The sequence below is a fragment of the Macaca nemestrina genome, chromosome 1 (assembly GCF_043159975.1).
Source record: "Macaca nemestrina isolate mMacNem1 chromosome 1, mMacNem.hap1, whole genome shotgun sequence".
Lineage (NCBI taxonomy): Eukaryota > Metazoa > Chordata > Mammalia > Primates > Cercopithecidae > Macaca > Macaca nemestrina.
In genome coordinates, this window is record NC_092125.1 from 84,215,464 (window position 1) to 84,235,529 (window position 20,066).

Genomic DNA, 20,066 nt, shown 5'->3' on the forward strand with positions numbered 1-20,066 from the left:
GCGCATCTTGATGACGCGAGCGTCTCCCAGCGCCCCGCCCCTCACGCTTCCATTCGCTCCTCCCCTCCCCTGGGGCTGGTCAAGTGAGCCGGGCGGCCGGGCGGCGCGGGCTGGGGGAGGGGAACAGGAAAGGCCTGGCGGAGGCCGATAAGGCAGCAGAGCACTGGGCGAGGCGTTGCCAGGAGAAGTTGCTAGGGCGGGGCTCGAGGGACCGGCTATAAAAGGTTCGTGCTGGGTTAGGTTTCGAGCTTCCTGGCCATAAGCGATAAGGCTGTTAACTAAGCACCGCCCTGTGCCGTAGGCTTTGGCCCTTTTCCTCACATCTGTGTAGTTATTTTTGGGTCGCGGAGAATTGTGGCCCAAGAAAGCTCTGCTCCTTGGGAGTGTGGGGAGAGAAGCTGCAGTCCCGGAAGCGGTTTTAGGGGGCCGCTTCCTTGGCCTGGAGGAGCCCCCCAACCCGAGGGGACCAGGGAAACGACCCCCAGGAGGCCCCCAAACAGTGGCCCGCGTGGTTTCTCCTCCAGGTTTACAGAGCGTTCTCTTCCCCTCCAGAAACAGCCAACCTCCGGGTTTCTGCCTGCCACGCACGGTTTATTCTTATTTCCGCCTGTTTGTGCTCTGCGTTATCTCCACTTAAGCTCTGTTTTCAAAATATTTCACAGCAAGTGGGCTCTTGTGAAAGGCAGTGACAGGAGTGACGTTTATAGTCATGCTGCTTCAAAAAACCCTACCATAACTTTTATTCTGCACCATGGAAACACACTCGGACAGATTTGCATAACGTAACTTTAAGGCTCAGGGAATCTGAAGGAGTCCCTTAATATTTAATAGGCTGAGATTATGGTATTTCTAAAACCCTGAACAATTCAAAAGCCACCAGTGTGAAGATAGGAAGGTTATTAGGAGATATCTGTGCCTCCTAAACGCAAATGCATCGGCCCACAGAATTGCCTTCTCTGCTGTTAAAATGCTTGGCAAATGAAACTCCTAGCTGAGTGGGTAACAAGAAAAAATTCAGAAATCGTTTAGAGGTGGCAGTATGTGCGAAAATGGAATTTCAAGGCCTGGGAAGTTAATAGATTCAGTGGTCTTTATTTCACACACGAGGGAAAGTTGGGGAGAGAAAGGGCCTCCATGGGGATGCCAGTAGATAAAGAAAAATTACAAAAAAAATAAAAATAAAGATAGATTGTACCGGCCAGGCGTGGTGGCTCATGCCTGTAATCCAGCACTTTGGGAGCCTGAGGCGGGCAGATCTCTTGGTCAGGAGTTCGAGACCAGCCTGACCAATATGTTGACACCCCATCTCTACTAAAAATACAATAATTAACCGGGTGTGGTGGCGCGTGCCTGTAATCCCAGCTGTTCAGGAGGCTGAGGCAGGGGAATCGCTTGAACCCGGGAGGCAGAGGTTGCAGTGAGCTGAGATCGCGCCACTGCACTCCAGCCTGGGCGACAGAGCAAGACTTGTTTCACACACACAAAAAAATATATATTGTACCTAGGAAGCAGTATTTTGGAAAGGTGGTGCCATGGCAACCCTGGGGCGTGAAGGTGTTGCCAGGTACTTGTAAGCCATCCACACTCCAGAAACCTCAAGTTCCTCTGCAGTTTCCTCCCCAGCTGTCTGTCCTCCGGGTTCCTGAAAAAGCAATCTACAGATCTGAGCCTTAAGCTGCTTCTTTTTTTTTGTTTGTGATTTCTTCCTTCTGGGGATCAAAAATGACTATTTCAAATAAATAATTTTTTAAATGACTATTTCAAAGGTCTGAGATCCTACAAGTAACTGTGTAAAGATCAGTTTGGGTTTCCATAACATTTCTGTATCAGGATAATGCTTTGTATCTTGTAAGGAATGATTATGATTAGTCTTTTTTCTCTTTCTTTCTCTTTTGAGACCCTTGCTCTGCCACCTGGGCTGGAGTATAGTGGCGCAATCATAGCACACACAGCCTTGAACTCCTGGGCTCAAGTGATCCGCCACAGCCTCCAGAGTAGTTGGAACTACAGGTGCATGCCACCACACCTGACTAATTTTTAAATTTTTTGTAGAGATGGGTTTTTCACTAAGTTGCCCAGGCTGGTCTCGAACTCTTGGGCTCAAGAGATCCTCCCGCCTCACCCTCCCAAAGTGCTGGGATTACAGGCGTGGCCTGCTGCGCCTGGCATAAGTAGTACTTTCCAGTAAGGAAACTCCACATCATTTATTACTAACATTATATATAGTCCTCATAAAACCTGATGTCTGAATGGAATTTTTCACTTTTTATCCCTCTGTTGCATTTAAATGTATGTTAAAGAGTCCCAAGTATTGAATAGGTATTTGTCATTTAAAATATGAAATAACTATTGATATTAGCCTTTTAAAGACACAAATTTCCAAGCAATATATAATTTGTTCTTAAAACTTCAAAATGGGCCTGTAGTACCATGACATGTACAGAGTAGACATTAAGTAAATATTAGTTGGATACTTGATGGATTACTAAGGTAGTAAGTTAATTATCCTCAATGTACATATGATGAAGTATATTTTGCACTAATGTGGCACAATCTGTTCTAAGGATGCAGAATTTAACTTGGATTGCTATTAAATTCCTTTAAAGAATGGGGAAATTGAAGCATGTAAAGTTAGGGCTGTGGCCAAGAACACAGTGCACATCAGTGAAAAAACAAAATCTGGAAAGACAGCTATTAGCTGGGTTGCTAAGGGTGTGTGGTAGCGTCCAGTTGACAGTGCTATGTGGCGGGGCTGGTCAGTGATTATGGAAAAGAGCCAACTGCTGCTACCTTTCCCACCTTGTGATGTCAGGTAGGGAAGGCACAGGAAGGCACGTGTATGGTTGTAACAACTAAATGGTGAGTGGCGGAGGGGCCAGTTCCTCTATTGTCTACATAGTGTGGCCATGCTCCTAGGACTATATTTGGTGTGCTTTCCAGTAAACCACACTGGCTTTGTTCCTGCCTATGTTCTCCAGAAGAATGCTCTGGCCACACATTTGCCTTTTGAGGACTGGTTCTGCTGCTGTGAGAGGGACACTGTGAGGGCATCTTGAGGCAATGTGGAATAATTGTTCACTGCCAGGAAATGACGGCATCAGACAGACAATGTTTGTGTGGCAACCCATGACAGGGGCTCAGTTGAGCCAAATGTCATGCTGGTCTGCAAGAACAGGAAGCAGAACTGTATGCTGGCAATTTCCATAAACAGCAGACACACCCCTAAACTAGTGAATCTATATCCATGTGTAACATACAAGTCACACTTCCATGTGACTGCACACAAGCCATGTTTGTGTGCAGAGGAAAGGTGGTTGCTAATACCTTATTTATGACAAAAGATAATGGGACAGGCTGACTCCTGTGCCAGAAACACAAAACTGCCATAAACTCCCAAATTGGCAAGTGTCGTCTTATAGATGGCTCCAGCCCCAGGGACAATGAGGTCAGCTCCTAGGATTGAAAAACAGCATCTGGATGAGAGCTGTGTAGTCCACAGCAGGTGGTGGATAGTGTGGGAGGTGGAGCCTGAAGCAAGCCCCAAGATGCTGGCTGCCAGGGAAGGCACAGCTCCGCCCTCCTTCCTTATTGGCTGGAAGAAAACAGGACAATGGTGAGGTGGAGTTGAGAGGCAGAGAAGGGTTGTGTTCAGCACTGACACTGGAAAGGAGCGTGAGAGGGCAGAAAAGAACACTAGGGTAGAGGTGCAGAGCAGAGAGAAAAAGCTGGCCTCACAGTCAGTGCTGAGTATAGAAGCCCACCTCTTTGTAGTATCAGCAAGACAAAAGGACCGTCCTTCAGAGTGGACTTCCACCAATAAATTCTATCACTCCCAGTTGCTCTAGATATTACCTTGCTTGCATCATCATGACAACACTAGCTTATGAAGTCCTACTGGTTATCATTACTCTTATCATCACCATCAAACAATGTTGTTTCATTAAAAAAATAATTTCTATATTATTCACTGTACTAAAACTATAAAGCAAAACTAGCGTAGTGCCTATCTTCCAGAAATTTAGTATTTCAGTACTAGAATTTTTTTCAACATTGAACTTGATTTCTCTCTGGTCAATAAAATCCATGATCCTGTTTGAATTCTGTACAGCCAAGCATTTCAAAAGGGGATTTTCTTGCTGGAGAAGCCTTTGGGGGTAGTTTAATTAGTTGACATTAGTGTAATGTCAGTCTATTAGGGTTTTCCAGAGAAACAGAACCAATAGGATGAATGGATGGATGAATAGACAGATAGATCAATAAATACATAGATAGATAATAAGGAATTGGCTCACATGATTATGGAGGCTGACAAGTCCCGAGATCTGCGGGGTGAGTTGGCAAGTTGGAGACCCAGGAGAGCTAATGGTGTAGTTCCCACAAGAAGGCCAGCAGACTGGAAAACTAAGAAAGAGTCTATGTTTTAGTTCAAGTCCTCAAGTCCAAAGGCAGGAAAAAGCTGATGTCTCAGTTCAAAAGGAGTCAGGTAGGAGGAGTTCTTTACTGGGGAAGTGTCAACCATTTTGTTCTATTCAGGCCTTCAACTGATTGGATGAGGTCCACCTACATTAGGGGAAGCAACCTGCCTTACTCAGTCTACTGATTCAAATGTTAACCTCATCCAAAAACACCCCACAGGAACACCCAGAATCATGTTAGACCAAACATCTGGGCACCTGATGGCCCAAGCAAGTTGACGTAAAATTAATCATCATATCCACTAACTGAGTATATTTGATAAATAAATAACTTTTGGCTGGGCACGGTGGCTCACGTCTGTAATCCCAGCACTTTGGGAGGCTGAGGTGGGCAGATCACTTGAGGTCAAGAGTTCGAGCCTGGCCAACATGGCGAAACCCCCTCTACTAAAAGTACAAAAATTAGCCAGGCATGGAGGTGCATGCCTGTAGTCCCAGCTACTCAGGAGGTTGAGGCACAAGAATCACTTGAACCCGGGAGGCAGAGGTTGCAGTGAGCCGAGATTGCACCACTGCACTCCAGCCTGGGCAACAGAACGAGACTGTGTCTCAAATAAATAAATACCTTTCATTATTTTATTTAAATTTAGCTGTGCAACCAAAGAGGAAATGTTATTTTGAAAATAGAGAGGGACTGACTAAAAATCAAATGCCTCTTATTCCCCAGATGTTTTGCTGTGTGAACTCAGGAAGCTCATCTGACTATTTTACACATTTGTTTCTGAATGGTTGAAGAAGAGTTATAACTATGACTATTGGTAGAATTTACCTATCTACCACAGGATGTGGCCAGACTTCCAAATTGTGAATCCTTTGAGATTTCTTTTCTTTTCTTTTCTTTTTGAGATAGAGTCTAGCTCTGTTACCCAGGCTGGAGTGCAGTGGTGCTATCACGACTTACCACAAGCTCACCTTTCCGAGGTCAAGTGATTCTCCTGCCTTAGTCTCCCAAATAGCTGGGATTACAGACGTGTGCCACCACACCTGGCTAATTTTTGTATTTTCAGTAAAGATGGGGTTTACCATGTTGGCCAGGCTGGTCTCGAACTCCCGACCTCAGACAATCCACCTGCCTCGGCCTCCCAAAGTGCTGGGATTACAGGCGTGAGCCACCGTGCTCAGCCTTCTTTGAGATTTCTAAGATAGAAGGTGTTGTGCTCTATCAATTAAAAAGTCAGGGGCTGGCCGGGCACCGTGGCTCACGCCTGTAATCCCAGCACTTTGGGAGGCCGAGGCAGGCGGATCACTTGAGGTCAGGAGTTCACAACCAGCCTGGACAACATAGCTAAGCCCCATCTCTAATAAAAATACAAAAAGTAGCCGGGCATGGTGGTGCACATCTGTAGTCCCAGTTACTTGGGAACCTGAGGCAGGAGAGTCTAAGGCTGAGGTTGCAGTAAGCTGCGATCACACTACCGCATTCCAGTGTGGGTGATGGAGGCAGACTCTGTCAAAGAACGAAAGGAAAGGAGAGGAGAGGAGAGGGGAGGGGAGGGGAGGGAAGGGGAGGGGAGGGGGGAAAGAGGGAAAGAAAGACGGAGGGAAGGAAGGAAGGAAGGAAGGAAGGAAGGAAGGAAGGAAGGAAGGAAGGAAGGAAGGAAGGAAGGAAGGAAAAAAGGAAAAGGAAAAGAGGGTCTCACTATGCCACCCAGGCTGGAGTGGGCAGTGGCCCACTCAAAGGTTCACTCAGCCTCAAACTCCTAGCCTCAAGCAATCCTCCTGCCTTAGTCTCCCAAGTAGCTGGGACCACAGGTGTACACCACCACATCCAGCTACCTTTTTTATTTTTAATTTTTTTTGTAGAGACAAGGTCTTGCTTTGTAAATTTTAAAAACATTTTTATAGAGGTTTTTTATAGAAGCTGGTCTTGAACTTCTGGCTTCAAGTGATCTTCCCACCTCAGCCTCCCAAAGTGTTGGGATTATAGGCAGGAGCCACTGTAGCACCCTGAAAAACATTTTTAAAAAGTAAAAATAGAAATAAGTGCAATGGCCTCTGAACAGTTAGTGTCTGTATATTTTCTTGTAGAATTCTAGGCCCTTCTTGTTTTAAAAAATATTCTAGGCCATGCATGGTGACTGACACCTGTAATCCCAACACTTTGGGAGGCTGAGGTGGGATAATCACTTGAGTCCAGGAGTTCAGGACCAGCCTGGACAACATGGCAAAGCCTTGTCTCTACAAAAAATACAAAAATTATCTGGGCAAGGTGGCACACACCTATTGTCCCAGGTACTCAGGAGGCTGAGGTGGGAAGATCACTTGAGCTTGAGAGGTTGAGGTTTCAGTGAGACAAGATTGCATCACTGCACTCCAACCTTGGTGACAGAGCAAGACCCTGTCTCAAATAAAATAAAATAAAATAAAATAAAATAAAATAAAATGAAAGAATTAAAAGTATATTCTATGGTGGTCTGCTTGACCGTCTGCAGAAAATTAGTAAGGGGATAGGAACAGAAGAGAACAAAATGGGGGCTGCAAGAGGCTGGCCTGGGGACAAGAATGAGAAATAAGAGCTGCCTACCAGAGTGATTTATTTTATTTTATTTTATTTTATTTATTTATTTTTTTTTTGGAGACAGAGTCTCTCTGTCGCCCAGGCTGGAGTGCAGTGACACAATCTTGGCTCATTGCAACTTCCACCTCCCAGGTTCAAGTGATTCTCCTGCCTCAGCCTCCTGAGTAGCTGGGATTACAGGCACCCGCCACTGGACCCAGTTAACTTTTGTATTTTTAGTAGAGATGGGGTTTCACCATGTTGGCCAGACTGGTCTTGAACTCCTGACCTCAAGTGACCCGCCTGCCTCAGCCTCTCACAGTGTTGGGATTACAGGCGTGAGCCACCGCCTGTATTTAAAGACAAAAATCAGGCCCGTGTGGTGGCCCACGCCTGTAATCCCAGACCAGGAGTTCGAGACCAGCCCGACCAACATGGCGAAACTCTGTCTCTATTAAAAATACAAAAAACTAGCTGGGTGTGGTGGTGCATGCCCGTAGTCCCAGCTACTCCAGAGGTTGAGGTGGGAGGATGGCTTGAGCCTGGGAGGTCAAGGCTGCAGTAAGCCATGATCATGCCACTGCACTCCAGCCTGGGTGACAGAGTGAGGCCCTGTCTCAAAAAAAAAAAAAAAGAAAATAAGAAGAAGAAAAGAAAGGAAAAGGAAAAAGAAAGAAAGAGAGAGAGGAAGGGAGGAAGGGAGGAAGGAAGGAAGGAAGGAAGGAAGGAAGGAAGGAAGGAAGGAAGGAAGGAAGGAAAGAAAGGAAGGAAGGAAAGGAAGGAAAGGAAGAAAGGAAAACAAAATCAACGCAGAGAAGGAACTCCAAATCACCACCATTGGGGAAAAGATTGTATTGGGTCAAACAATGCGACGCACCACAATAGGCCCTAAAGGGATTCCCATATCCCGAGTCTAATAGAAAGGCTCAGTTATGTTCAGTGTTTTCTAGTTATGATGACAAGGCAGCACGAAACACATTTTAGAAAAAGTTGGCCAAGCGTGGTGGCTCATGCCTGTAATCCCAGCACTTTGGGAGGCCGAGGCAGGTGGATCACCCGAGGTCAGGAGTTCGAGACCAGCCTGGCCAACATGGTGAAACCCCGTCTCAACTAAAAATACAAAAATTAGCCAGGCATGGTGGCAGGCACCTGTAATCCCAGCTACTCGGGGGGTCGAGGCAGGAGAATCGCTTGAACCCAGGAGGCAGAGGTTGCAGTGAGCCGAGATCGCGCCATCGCACTCTAGCCTGGGGGACAAGAGCGAGACTTTGTCTCAAAAAAAGAAAAAAAAAAAAGGAGAGGTTCACCAAAAAGGGAAGAATTTTGAATATTCGTGGATTTATGGGTTAAACCCTAACAATCAGGGAACTTCAGCTATCCATTTGCTATTCTGGATAGCTTTCTAAAAGTTCCAGACAGTGAAGGTCTTAGCTGTTTAGGCACTCCTCCAAATATTTTTAATTTTTATTTTATTTATTTATTTAAGACGAAGTCTCATTCTATCATCCAGGCTGGAGTGCAATGGCTCGATCTCAGCTCACTGCAACCTCTGCCTCGTGGGTTTATGTGATTCTCCTGCCTCAGCCTCCTGAGTAGCTGGGATTACAGGTGCGTACCACCACGCCCTGCTAATTTTTTGTATTTTCAGTAGCGACAGGGTTTCACCATGTTGGCCAGGCTGGTCTCAAACTCCTGACCTAAGTGATCCACCCACTTCAGCCTCCCAAAGTGCTGGAATTACAGGCGTGAGCCACTGCGCCCGGCTGATAATTTTTATATTCTAATGTATTTCAGATAGGGGGTAAGACAAGCTGCTTTACGTACAAATAAACAATTTCCTCCTTGTTAGTATAACGTGACATTTAATTAAAATACATCACTTTTCTTTTTAATTACCTGTAGCCTTTGAATACAGACAACCTACATCATTCTGGATAAGAAGGTAAGGATAGGAATGATACAAAAATTCTCTCATCTTCCATAAATTAGTAGAGGGTTTTCCTTTGAATATTTATGAGAATTCTAGAATCCATGTATCTGGACTATGTAAAGGATTCATAAAGAACATGAAATGCATAGTCACTGTCGAAGTCCTCTGGACATTGATAAAAGGAAAGGAATAATGCGCATGATATGCTGCTTTTAGGAGATGAAACAAATATATATACAGGCTCCAGATTCTATGAAGGTTAAATCAGAGCAGTATCTCCCAAACTGCACTCCAGAAAACACTAGACCACAATGCACTGTTAGAAAAGAATTCCATTTTCAAATACATTTGAGAACATTCCTGTGTTAGTCTGACTTGGGTTGCTATAACAAAATACCATACCAGGCCAGGTGCAGTGGCTCACGCCTGTAATCCCAGAAATTTGGGAGGCCAAGGTGGGAGGATCACTTGAGGTTGGGAGTTCAAGACTATCCTGGCCAACATGGCAAAACCCTGTCTCTACTAAAAATACAAAAATTAGCAGGGTATGGTGGCGCCTGCCTGTAATCCCAGCTACTTGGGAGGCTGAGGCAGGTGAATCACTGGAACCCAGGAAGCGGAGGTTGCCATGAGCTGAGATCGTGTCACTGCACTCCAGCCTGGGCGACAGAGCGAGACTCCGTCTCAAAAAAAAAAAAAAAAAAAGAAAGAAAGAAAAACATACCAGGTAACTTACACAACAGATATTTATTTCTCATAGTTCTAGAGACTGGAAAGTCCTATGATCTAGGTGCTGGCAGATTCAGTTCTTGGTGAGGGCCCTCTTCCTGGCTTATAGACGGATGCCTTTTCGCTGGCATGTCCAGATGGGGGAGAGAGAGAGAGCGAGAGTGCGCGAGATGCAGTCTCTACCTCTTCTGATAAGGGCACTAATCCCATCATGAGAGCTTCATCCTAATTTCTGTAACCCTAATTACCTCCCAAAGGCTGCCTCTCCTAATACCATCACACTGGGGGTTGGGGCTTCAATATGTGAATTTGAGCCAAGCATGGTGGCTTGAGCCTGTTATCCCAGGAGGCTAAGGCAGGAGGATTGCTTGAGGCCAGGAGTTTGAGGTTGCAGTGAGTTATGATGGTGCCAGTGCACTCCAGCCTGGACAATAGAGTGAGACCCCATCTCTTTAAAAAAAAAAAATTGAATTTGGCAGAGACACAAACATTAATTCTGTAACAACTCCCATACCATATGCCCTCTTTCAGAGATTCATGAATTAACATAATAAAAGCCCTGAGAAGTTTTGTTTTCTTTGTTTAATCCAGTATTTTGCAAACTTATTTGACTATGGAACTTCTTTTCAAGTCACACCTAACAGTATGCCCTAAGATTGGTATTCAAAAAAGTCTGAGATTGAAGTAAGGAACTATAGGTTAACTACAGAGTTTCTAAACAAAAAACCAGAGATGCAGATTACAGAGGCACTGCCTTCAATTCCTTAGTATATTATAGAGCTCAGTTCTTTTCTTTTCTTTTTTTTTTGAGACGGAGCCTCACTCTGTCACCAGGCTAGAGCATAATGGCAAGATCTCAGCTCACAGTAACCTGTGCCTCCCAGGTTCAAGTGACTCTTCTACCTCAACCTCCCAAGTAGCTGGGATTACAGGCACCTGCTGTTGGTCAGGTTGGTCTTGAACTCCTGACCTCAGGTGATCCGCCCACCTCGGCATCCCAAACTGCTGGGATAACAGGCGTGAGCCACCATGCCCGTCCAGAGCTCAGTTCATTTTAATTCATAAACACCCATACTCTTTTTTCTCCACACACCATCAAAATCCACTTTACTGTATCTTTTTTTCTAGTTGTTAAGACTGATGTGATGAGCTAAGTCTCCCCTCCTTCTTCCACCTGGAGGATAAGGTAATTACTGAACACAGCTACACTATGTGTCCTCTTTATGCTCACGTGCAGAGCCAATAACCACAAAGGAATTCACTGTGTAAAGATGAAGCTCTGTATCATCACAGCTCACTCTAAAGATTTAGAGACCTGCAGTATGAGTGGCTTGTTCAATTCAATTTAACAACCATTTATTTCTTACCTCCTAAGTGCAGGAAAAGAGGGATGAGAGGGAGGGAACTTGACAGAGAGATACCAGGATAAAAAAGGTAAGGGCCGGCCGGGCGCGGTGGCTCAAGCCTGTAATCCCAGCACTTTGGGAGGCCGAGACGGGCGGATCACTAGGTCAGGAGATCGAGACCATCCTGGCTAACACGGTGAAACCCCGTCTCTACTAAAAAATACAAAAAACTAGCCGGGCGAGGTGGCGGGCGCCTGTAGTCCCAGCTACTCAGGAGGCTGAGACAGGAGAATGGCCCGAACCCGGGAGGCGGAGCTTGCAGTGAGCTGAGATCCGGCCACTGCACTCCAGCCTGGGTGACAGAGCAAGACTCCGTCTCAAAAAAAAAAAAAAAAAAAAAAGGTAAGGGCCTACTCTCCAGATGTTCTAAAACCATCATAAATAAAAAATCATTCTTGAAATGTCTCAGACCAGTAAACGCTATAACAGACGCACAGGCACACACAAACCACATCCCAAAGGCACTTAGGGGAGAGAGAGAGACAAAGAATTGGGGTTTTGAATGGGTATGCATTGGATAGGCTGATCAGGTTAAAAAATAAAAGCGTTGATGACAGACACACAGATGCACTTAATAGAAAGGCACCGAGGAGGAGCACAGGGTTCGTTCAAGGAGTGGAAAGAAGTCTGACATTACTGCAAGAGCATACACGGCAGGGGAAAGGGTGAAAGCATGGAAGATAATGGCTGAAGAGGCAGACTGGTCATTTAATGCCTGGCTGAGACATCTGGACCTCACTCGTTAGGAAGGAGAAACCACAGCAGGTTTTGAATAGAAAGGAGACATGGTCAGATCTGTGCTTTAGAAAAATAACCCTGGGGCCCAGGCATGGTGGCTCACGTCTGTAATCCTAGCACTTTGGGAGGCAGAGGCAGGCAGATTACTTGGCTCACATCTGTAATCCTAGCACTTGGGAGGCAAAGGTTGGTAGATTACTTGAGGTCAGGAGTTCAAGACCAGCCTGGCCAGCATGGTGAAATCCTGTCTCTACAAAAATACAAAAATTAGCCAGGCATGGTGGCACGTGCCTGTAATCCCAGCTGCTTGGGAGGCTGAGGCAGGAGAATCACTTGAACCTGGGAGGTGGAGGTTGCAGGGAGCCAAGATTACACCATTGCACTCCAGCCTAGGTGACAAGAGTGAAACTCTGTCTCAAAAAAAAAAAAAAAAAAAAAAGAGAGAAACGGAAAAAAAAAAGAAAAAGAACCCTGGAGAGAGATTGAAGGCATAAATAACAGCAATACTAGTCACCATTTATTGAGTAGCCATCTCTATTTTACAAATGTGGAAACAGACTCAGACAGATGAAGAGACTTAACCTAGGTCACACAGCAATAAGGTATCAAAGCCAAGATTTCAACTTGGGTCTGAGTGATTCCACAGCATGAAGACCAGTCGGGCTACTGCCAAGGTCCAGAGGAGATGAAGGCCTGCAGACAATGGCAGCAAACCCTGAGGAAGCAGAATGACTAAATGGCTTCCTCTTTACTCATGGGTATCTGGTGTCCTCAAAGACAAAGCACAGTCCAGAAGGTAGAAGATCAGGGAGGAGGAAAAAAGAGACATTTGGTCAATCTCCTTGAGTGTCCTCTTCCTGCCAGAAACCTTCATGATCACTCACTACTGAGTGCCGAGTGGGAAGGCTTGGGTGGGAACGTTTCCAGTGTGTCTTCATCTTCAATGTACTCCTTGCCAGGTTCCTTTTCTTTGCCTTTCCCTTTCTATATCTGGGTTCCATGTGCAGCCAGTCAATGCCTATGTCATGAATTTATAATGATATTCTGTATTATCTGCATAAATCTGGAAAAATGCCTGTGTGATTGTATCACAGATCCCGCCTAAATAGAAAAGCCCAATGAGAAGGGCTGGATGCTGTTATGATATTAGTGGAACACAGATGCAGATGAAGACATTAGGCCTGCGCCTGCCATTCTGAGTTACATTCCTTTGTGTGATTCTTGCAATTTTGGATATATACCTTGTTTATGCATCAAAAGTATTGTTTGCTATTGATGAGGCAAGAGGGACTATGCTATAATTTTGACACTGTCTAGGATTTATTTTAGAGTAAGAATGACTTCCTACAAATACCTTTACCTTTTCTTTGAAAGTTCAATATCCACAAGATGTAAGACATAAAGATGGGATTTCTCCATCAAATATTCCAGTTCTACTGACTTCTTTTTCACAATCTGCATACATATTTATGTTTCACACGTCTTAAACTTAAAAACCAGCCTTGGCTGGGCATGGTAGCTCATGCCTATAATCCCACCACTTTGGGAGGCTGAGGCTGGAAGATCACTTGAGGCCAGGAGTTCTAGATCAGCCTGGTCACACAGCAAGACCCCATGTCTACAAAAAATTACAAAATTAGCCAGGCGTTGTGCCATGCATCTGTGGTCCCAGCTACTTGGGAGACTAAGGTGGGAGGATTCCTTGAGCCCCAGAGTTTGAGGCTACAGTGAGCTATGATCACACCACTATAGTCCAACCCTGGTGACACAGCAAGACCCTGTCCTACTCCACCCCAAAAAAACACCCTCTGTGCCCTTTGTCTCTTCGGACTGTCAATCCCCCCCTCCCAGCCAGGTTCTGAGGAGGTTTCTCTAGGCTTGCCCTGCCCCTTTCCTTGCCATGACTCTGCAGCATGCTATGGTGGGCCTCTTTCTCAGCTCTCTGGCTCTGCCATCTGGATGTCCCATATGTATCTCAAGATTAATTATCTTCCCCATAAACTTGCTTTAGCTTTTGTATTCCCTAATTCAGTGAGTGGTGCCACCATCTATCCACCTGGGTGTCTAAAACGGAGTCATCCTAGATCCCATGCTTTGTTATCTCCCAAATCTAGTCAACATCCAATTCCTTCACTTCTCTCTCTCTGCCCTTCCTCTCCTGAAGCTAACTCTGTGTTTCAGCCACCATGGGCTCTGGTCTGGGTGAACTTCCTACCACCATCCTCAAACCCTTCCGCCACACTGCACACTGCAGCCATACTGATCTCCCTAAAACCAAATATAATTATGCCACTCCTGGATGGGCACGGTGGCTCACATCTGTAACCCCAACACTTTGGGAAGCTGAGGTAGGTGGATCACCTGAGGTCAGGAGTTCGAGACCAGCCTGGCCAATATGGTGAAAGCCTGTCACTACTAAAAGTACAAAATTAGCTGGGTGTGGTGGCACATGCTGGTAATCCCAGCTACTTGGGAGGCTGAGGCAGGAGGATCGTTTGAACCCGGGCAGTGGAGGTTGCAGTAAGCCGAAATTGTGCCACTGCACCCCAGCCTGGGCAACAAGAGCGAAACTGTCTCAATAGTAGTAATAATAATAATAATGCCACTCCTGTGTTTGAAACTCTTCAGTGGCACCCTTTAGCTTCTGAAGAAAGTTCAGACACCCAAACCGGCCTCTGCCTCATGCTGTGTCTTGGTTCTCACGCAGTCTCCCTGCTGGGACCCTATGCTTCAGCCACGCTGACTACCTGTGCTTCTCTGTGTTCAGCTGCTTATTCACACCTTCATATCCTTGCTCAAATTGGACCTTTCAAGCTTCTCCTATCCCTGCCTTTCCCCAGCTTTCCCCACTCTCCCTGCTATTACTGCCCATCCCTTCCTGTGTGCTCTGCTGGGACGTTATAGAACTCTAACACAGTGCCAAGCACACTGGCCCTAGCATCTCCTTGTCTTCTTTTAGGACAGAGACTGCATCTTATGTTTCCTTTTTTTTTTCTTTTCTTTTCTTTTTCTGAGACAGAGTTTTGCTCTTGTCTCCCAGGTTGGAGTACAATGGCATGGTGTCAGTTCACTGCACCCTCTGCCTCCTAGGTTCAAGTGATTCTCCTGCTTCAGCCTTCCCAGTAGCTGGGATTAGAGGCATGCGCCACCACGTCTGGCTAATTTTTGTATTTTTAGTAGAGATGGGGTTTCACCATGTTGGCCAGGCTGGTCTTGAACTCCTGACCTCAGTGATCCACCCACCTCAGCCTCCCAAAGTGCTGTGAGTAATCACGGTGGCTAAGCCACCGTGCCCGGCTTCATCTTATGTTTCTATTTCTAGCTGCTAGCACAGTGTCTAAGAGAGAGTTGATGCTCAAATAAATATTTGAGGAAGGAATATTAATTAATTTCCATTAGCTTCTTTATTGTTGGTAACTTCAAATTTTTATCTTTGGGTGAGGATAATGTCCCACTTATGTTTTATTTCAGCATATTTTGACTTTTTTCTCCCATTATGGTTTCCAGCCAGTAAAGGTCTGATGTTTCTATTCTAAGTGGGGTGAAAGAGGAAGCAGGAAGCAAGAAGGGAACACTTGGTTAAGATGAACCAGGTCAAGAGAAGAGGGTGATTTGGCACCAATGTTACTGCAGTCTGGGGGAAAGAATGATTCTCTTTAAGACTATGTAACCCGGACAACATGGCGAAACCCCATCTCTGCAAAAAATACAAAAATTAGCCGAGGCCGGGCATGGTGGCTCATGCCTGTAATCCCAGCATTTTGGGAGGCTGAGGCGGGCAGATCACGAGGACAGGAGTTTGAGACCAGCCTGGCCCACATGGTGAAACTCCGTCTCTACTAAAAATACAAAAAATTAGCCAGGCATGGTTGCGTGTGCCTGTAATCCCAGCCACTGGGAAGGCTGAGGCAGGAGAATCGCTTGAACCCAGGAGGCAGAGGTTGCAGTGAGCCAATATCATGCCATTGCATTTCAGCCTGGGCGACAGGGCAAGACTCTGTCTCAAAAAAAAAAAGGAAGAAAGAAAAAAAAGAAAAAAATTAGCTGAGTGTGATGGTGCATACCTGTAGTCCCAGCTACTCAGGAGGCTGAGGTGGGAGGATCACCTGAGCCTGGGAGATCAGGCGATCGAGGTTGCAGTGAGCCAAGATCATGCCATTGTGCTCCAGCATGGGCAACAGAATGAGACCCTGTCTCAAAAAAAAAAAAAAAAAGAAGAAGACTATGGAGTCAGCTGCAATTGTATTTATTTATTATTATTATTTTTTGAGATGGTGTCTTGCTCTGTCACCCAGGCCGGAGTACAGTGGCACAATCTTGCCTCACTGCAGCCTCTGCCATCCAGGTTCAAGTGACTCTCCTGACTTGGCCTCCCAAAGTTCTGGGATTACAGACATGTGCCACCATGCCCAGCCTGCAATTGTATTTATATTCAAATCTAATCTCAAGTTATAAAAAGTTTATTACTGCGGAGTGGTTAAGAGTAGCAGAATAATCGTTATTCTTGGAATTTTTTTTGCAGAAAAATCTACGTGTGAAAAATATTCTTACTTTTAATATAGTCAAATGTATCAGTCTTTCCTTTTCAGTTAAATACTGTTTAGGTATTATTTAAGAAGCCTTTTCCAACTTCAAGGTCTGAAAGATTTACCTATATGTTCTTTCTTTTCTTTTCTTTTTTCTTTCTTTTTTTTTTTTTTTTCTGGGATGGAGTTTCGCTCTTGTTGCCCAGGCTGGAGTGTAATGGCGCAATTTTGTCTCACTGCAACCTCTGCCTCCCAGGTTCAAGTGATTCTCCTGCCTTAGCTCCCAAAGTGCTGGGATTACAGGCATGAGCCACAACACCTGGCCCTCCCACTGGTTTTATATGCCACCTCTGGCATATGCCAAAGTTCCACACCATTCCATTCTATTCCATTGGTCAGTTTGTCTCTTCCCAGGCCAGTACTGCATTGCTTTAATTATTATATTTCATAATGGGTTTTGTTATCAAAAGGTTAAGTTGCTCCTTACTGATCTTTTTCCAGACAGGAACATCTTGTCTCCTGTTTACAATAACAAAAACCCCAAAACAATCCAAATGCCCATCAAGAGGAGAGAAGATAAGTAAGTTGTGTTTTATTCCTACAATGGAATGTGATTCAGCAATTAAAACAAATGAACTATTCTTTCAGTGGGCTCTGAAAAAAATAAACAAACAAAAAACAAATGAACTATAGCTATAGATAACAATATGGTTGAATCGTAGCAATATAATATTAAGTGAGGCGACGGCCCTTTCCTCAAGAACTCCCAGTTGAACCTGTGTCCAGTAGAGAGATAAATAGGAAAAAGTCACCCACATGTAATAAACACGCATTTCTGTGAAAAGTCTTAATACTATGCCTTTCTCTGAAAGGGCTCGGAGCCCTGTGGGTGCCCCTGCCTTGCCATTAATTCTGATAACAGCCCATGGAAGGTTATTGAGGATGTTTGTCCTTGCTTTGTGAGGCCCTGGCCCTCAGCTCTCTGACCATATGTGGACCAGATGTTTCCCGAGTTGGGGAGCTCCCCAGCAGGACCAGGCAGGACTCCTGAGTGCACGAGCAGATTTCCTCCCTGTCAGGTGGTGGCCAAGCCGTCAAATCCCTTACCTCAGCTTGCCAGCCTGCTTCTGAATTGTACGGGAAGCACCTTGCCTGGTGACCTCCAGGGCTGAGAGGACCGGTACTGGCAGGAGCACCTTTCTCTGAGCAGAATCTTGGCTCCATCGTGAGATCAAAGACAGGTAGAGAGAGAATGTTCAAATATGACATCATCAACCCACTTTTGATGAAGGGGGCAAAATGAGGTCATTTCTGTTTTTCTTTTTTTTTTTTTTTTTTTTTTTTTTGAGACGGAGTCTTGCTCTGTAGCCCGGGCTGGAGTGCAGTGGCCGGATCTCAGCTCACTGCAAGCTCCGCCTCCCGGGTTTACGCCATTCTCCTGCCTCAGCCTCCGGAGTAGCTGGGACTACAGGCGCCCGCCACCTCGCCCGGCTAGTTTTTTGTATTTTTAGTAGAGACGGGGTTTCACGGTGTTAGCCAGGATGGTCTCGATCTCCTGACCTCGTGATCCGCCCGTCTCGGCCTCCCAAAGTGCTGGGATTACAGGCTTGAGCCACCGCGCCCGGCCTCATTTCTGTTTTTCACGTGCAAAAATCAGGTTGCAAAGATAAGACAAAAATGGCTACTTACACCCATATTTAATATTAAGCACACTCAAGGTAGACAATAAAGCAACTCCCCACAACTTTCTCCCTCGATAAATACGTTTTTCCTGTACACCAGTGACTCTCAAACTAGTACCACACAGAGGAGTTGTTAAAACCGATTGGTTGGCCGGGCGCGGAGGCTCAAGCCTGTAATCCCAGCACTTTGGGAGGCCGAGATGAGCGGATCACGAGGTCAGGAGATCGAGAGACGATCCCGGCTAACACGGTGAAACCCCGTCTCTACTAAAAAATACAAAAAAATAGCCGGGCGAGGTGGCGGGCGCCTGTAGTCCCAGCTACTCGGGAGGCTGAGGCAGGAGAATGGCGTAAACCCGGGAGGCGGAGCTTGCAGTGAGCTGAGATCCCGCCACTGCACTCCAGCCTGGGTGACAGAGCAAGACTCCGTCTCAAAAAAAAAAAAAAAAAAAAAAAAAAACAAAAAAACCGATTGGTGGGCCCCATTCCCAGAGCTTTTGATTCTGTAAGTCTGGAGAGAGGCCTGAGAATCTGCATTTATAACAAGCTCTCAGGTGATGCTGTCATTGCCAGATAGTCGGGGACCACACTTAGAGAACATGTTACAGATTATGAGCAATATAGTTGTGACAAATCCTTTGATCCCATACCTTAGAACATTCTAAAAGGCGGCATTGGAAAATCTGGAGTTCAACTATATGATCTCTAAGGTCTCTTCCAGAATCAGATTCTATTATGAGGGCACAGTCAGCAATTTACTGAGGAATTTGTACCCCAAAGTCAATAAGCCAGTTGTGTACACCTCAGGAAACATTTTCCAGCAAAAATATGGTTACAGGTACTGGGTGAAGGTCCCAGTCCAAATCCCAAAAAGCCTTTTAGCCCATGGTTTACATGGATTTATAGTATTGTTTCAACTATAACTGACTAAAGATTCTCTTTTCCCTCTGGTTCATTGCATCTCTTCTTCCAGCTTAAGGGGCTGCTAACAGCTGAGCCTCAGTAGAAGTCACTGTGTGTGCTAGGGAGGGGCTTGGGGAGGAGACGTCATCAAGTTGTTCAGATATATTTGCCCAAGATACATCATTCAGATATATTTCCTGGGCATGGTGGCTCACGCCTGTAATCCCAGCATTTCAGGAGGCCGAGGCAGTTGGATCACCTGAGCTCAAGAGTTCGAGACCAGCTTGGCCAACGTGGAGAAACTCCAGCTCTACTAAAAATACAAAAATTAGGGCTAGGCCTAGTGGCTCACGCCTGTAATCCCAGCACTTTGGGATGCCGAGGTGGGTGGATCACCTGAGGTCAGGAGTTTGAGACCAGCCTGATCAACATTGTGAAACCCTTTCTGTACTAAAAAACACAAAAATTATCCGGGCATGGTGGCAGGGGCCTGTAATCCCAGTTGCTCAAGGGGCTGAGGGAGAAGAATCGCTTGAACCTGGGAGGCAGAGGTTGCAGTGAGCCAAGATTGTGCCACTGCACTCCAGTCTGGACAACAGAGTGAGACTCATTCTAAAAAATTATATATTATATATATTATAGAATATATATATATGTATATCTTTGCCCAGAAGCGAGACCTCCTTCTTCCATGAAAGCATATCCTGAATTGGGCTCAAATGGTAGTTAGAGACTGAGAGTCGGTGCCTCCTCCAGTACTTGTTTGCTTGTTTTCCAAGTCTGAGTTGGGAATCAAGGGCTGTCCACACTGACATTAGCTGTGTAGGGACCAAAACCAACAATGACCCTCCGAGGCCAAAGCAAGGTACAATGAAGCCAAAGTACTTGGTTAGTTGATGGCAAATCCAGGTTAAAACCCTACACCTTCTAGCCGGGTGTGGTGGCTCATGCCTGTCATCCCAGCACTTTGGGAGGCTGAGGTGGGCGGATCACCTGAGGTTGGGAGTTCAAGACCAGCCTGACCATGGAGAAACCCTGTCTCTACTAAAAGTACAAAAAATTAGCCTGGTCTGGTGGCGCATGCCTGTAATCCCAGCTACTCGGGAGGCTGAGGCAGGAGAATCACTAGAACCCAGGAGGTGGAGGTTGCAGCAGTGAGCCAGGATCGGGTCATTGCACA

The 20,066-nt window shown here is 45.7% G+C and overlaps 1 long non-coding RNA gene across 1 annotated transcript; it reads left to right on the forward strand.

Annotated features, from left to right (window-relative positions):
* Nucleotides 1-2: 2 nt before the first annotated feature.
* LOC139359130 (uncharacterized) lies at nucleotides 3-16,940 on the forward strand. The gene is made up of 4 exons (XR_011614893.1): nucleotides 3-224; nucleotides 8,875-8,914; nucleotides 10,760-10,817; nucleotides 16,803-16,940. It is a non-coding gene; the product is annotated as an uncharacterized lncRNA (long non-coding RNA).
* The last annotated feature ends 3,126 nt before the right edge of the window (nucleotides 16,941-20,066 follow it).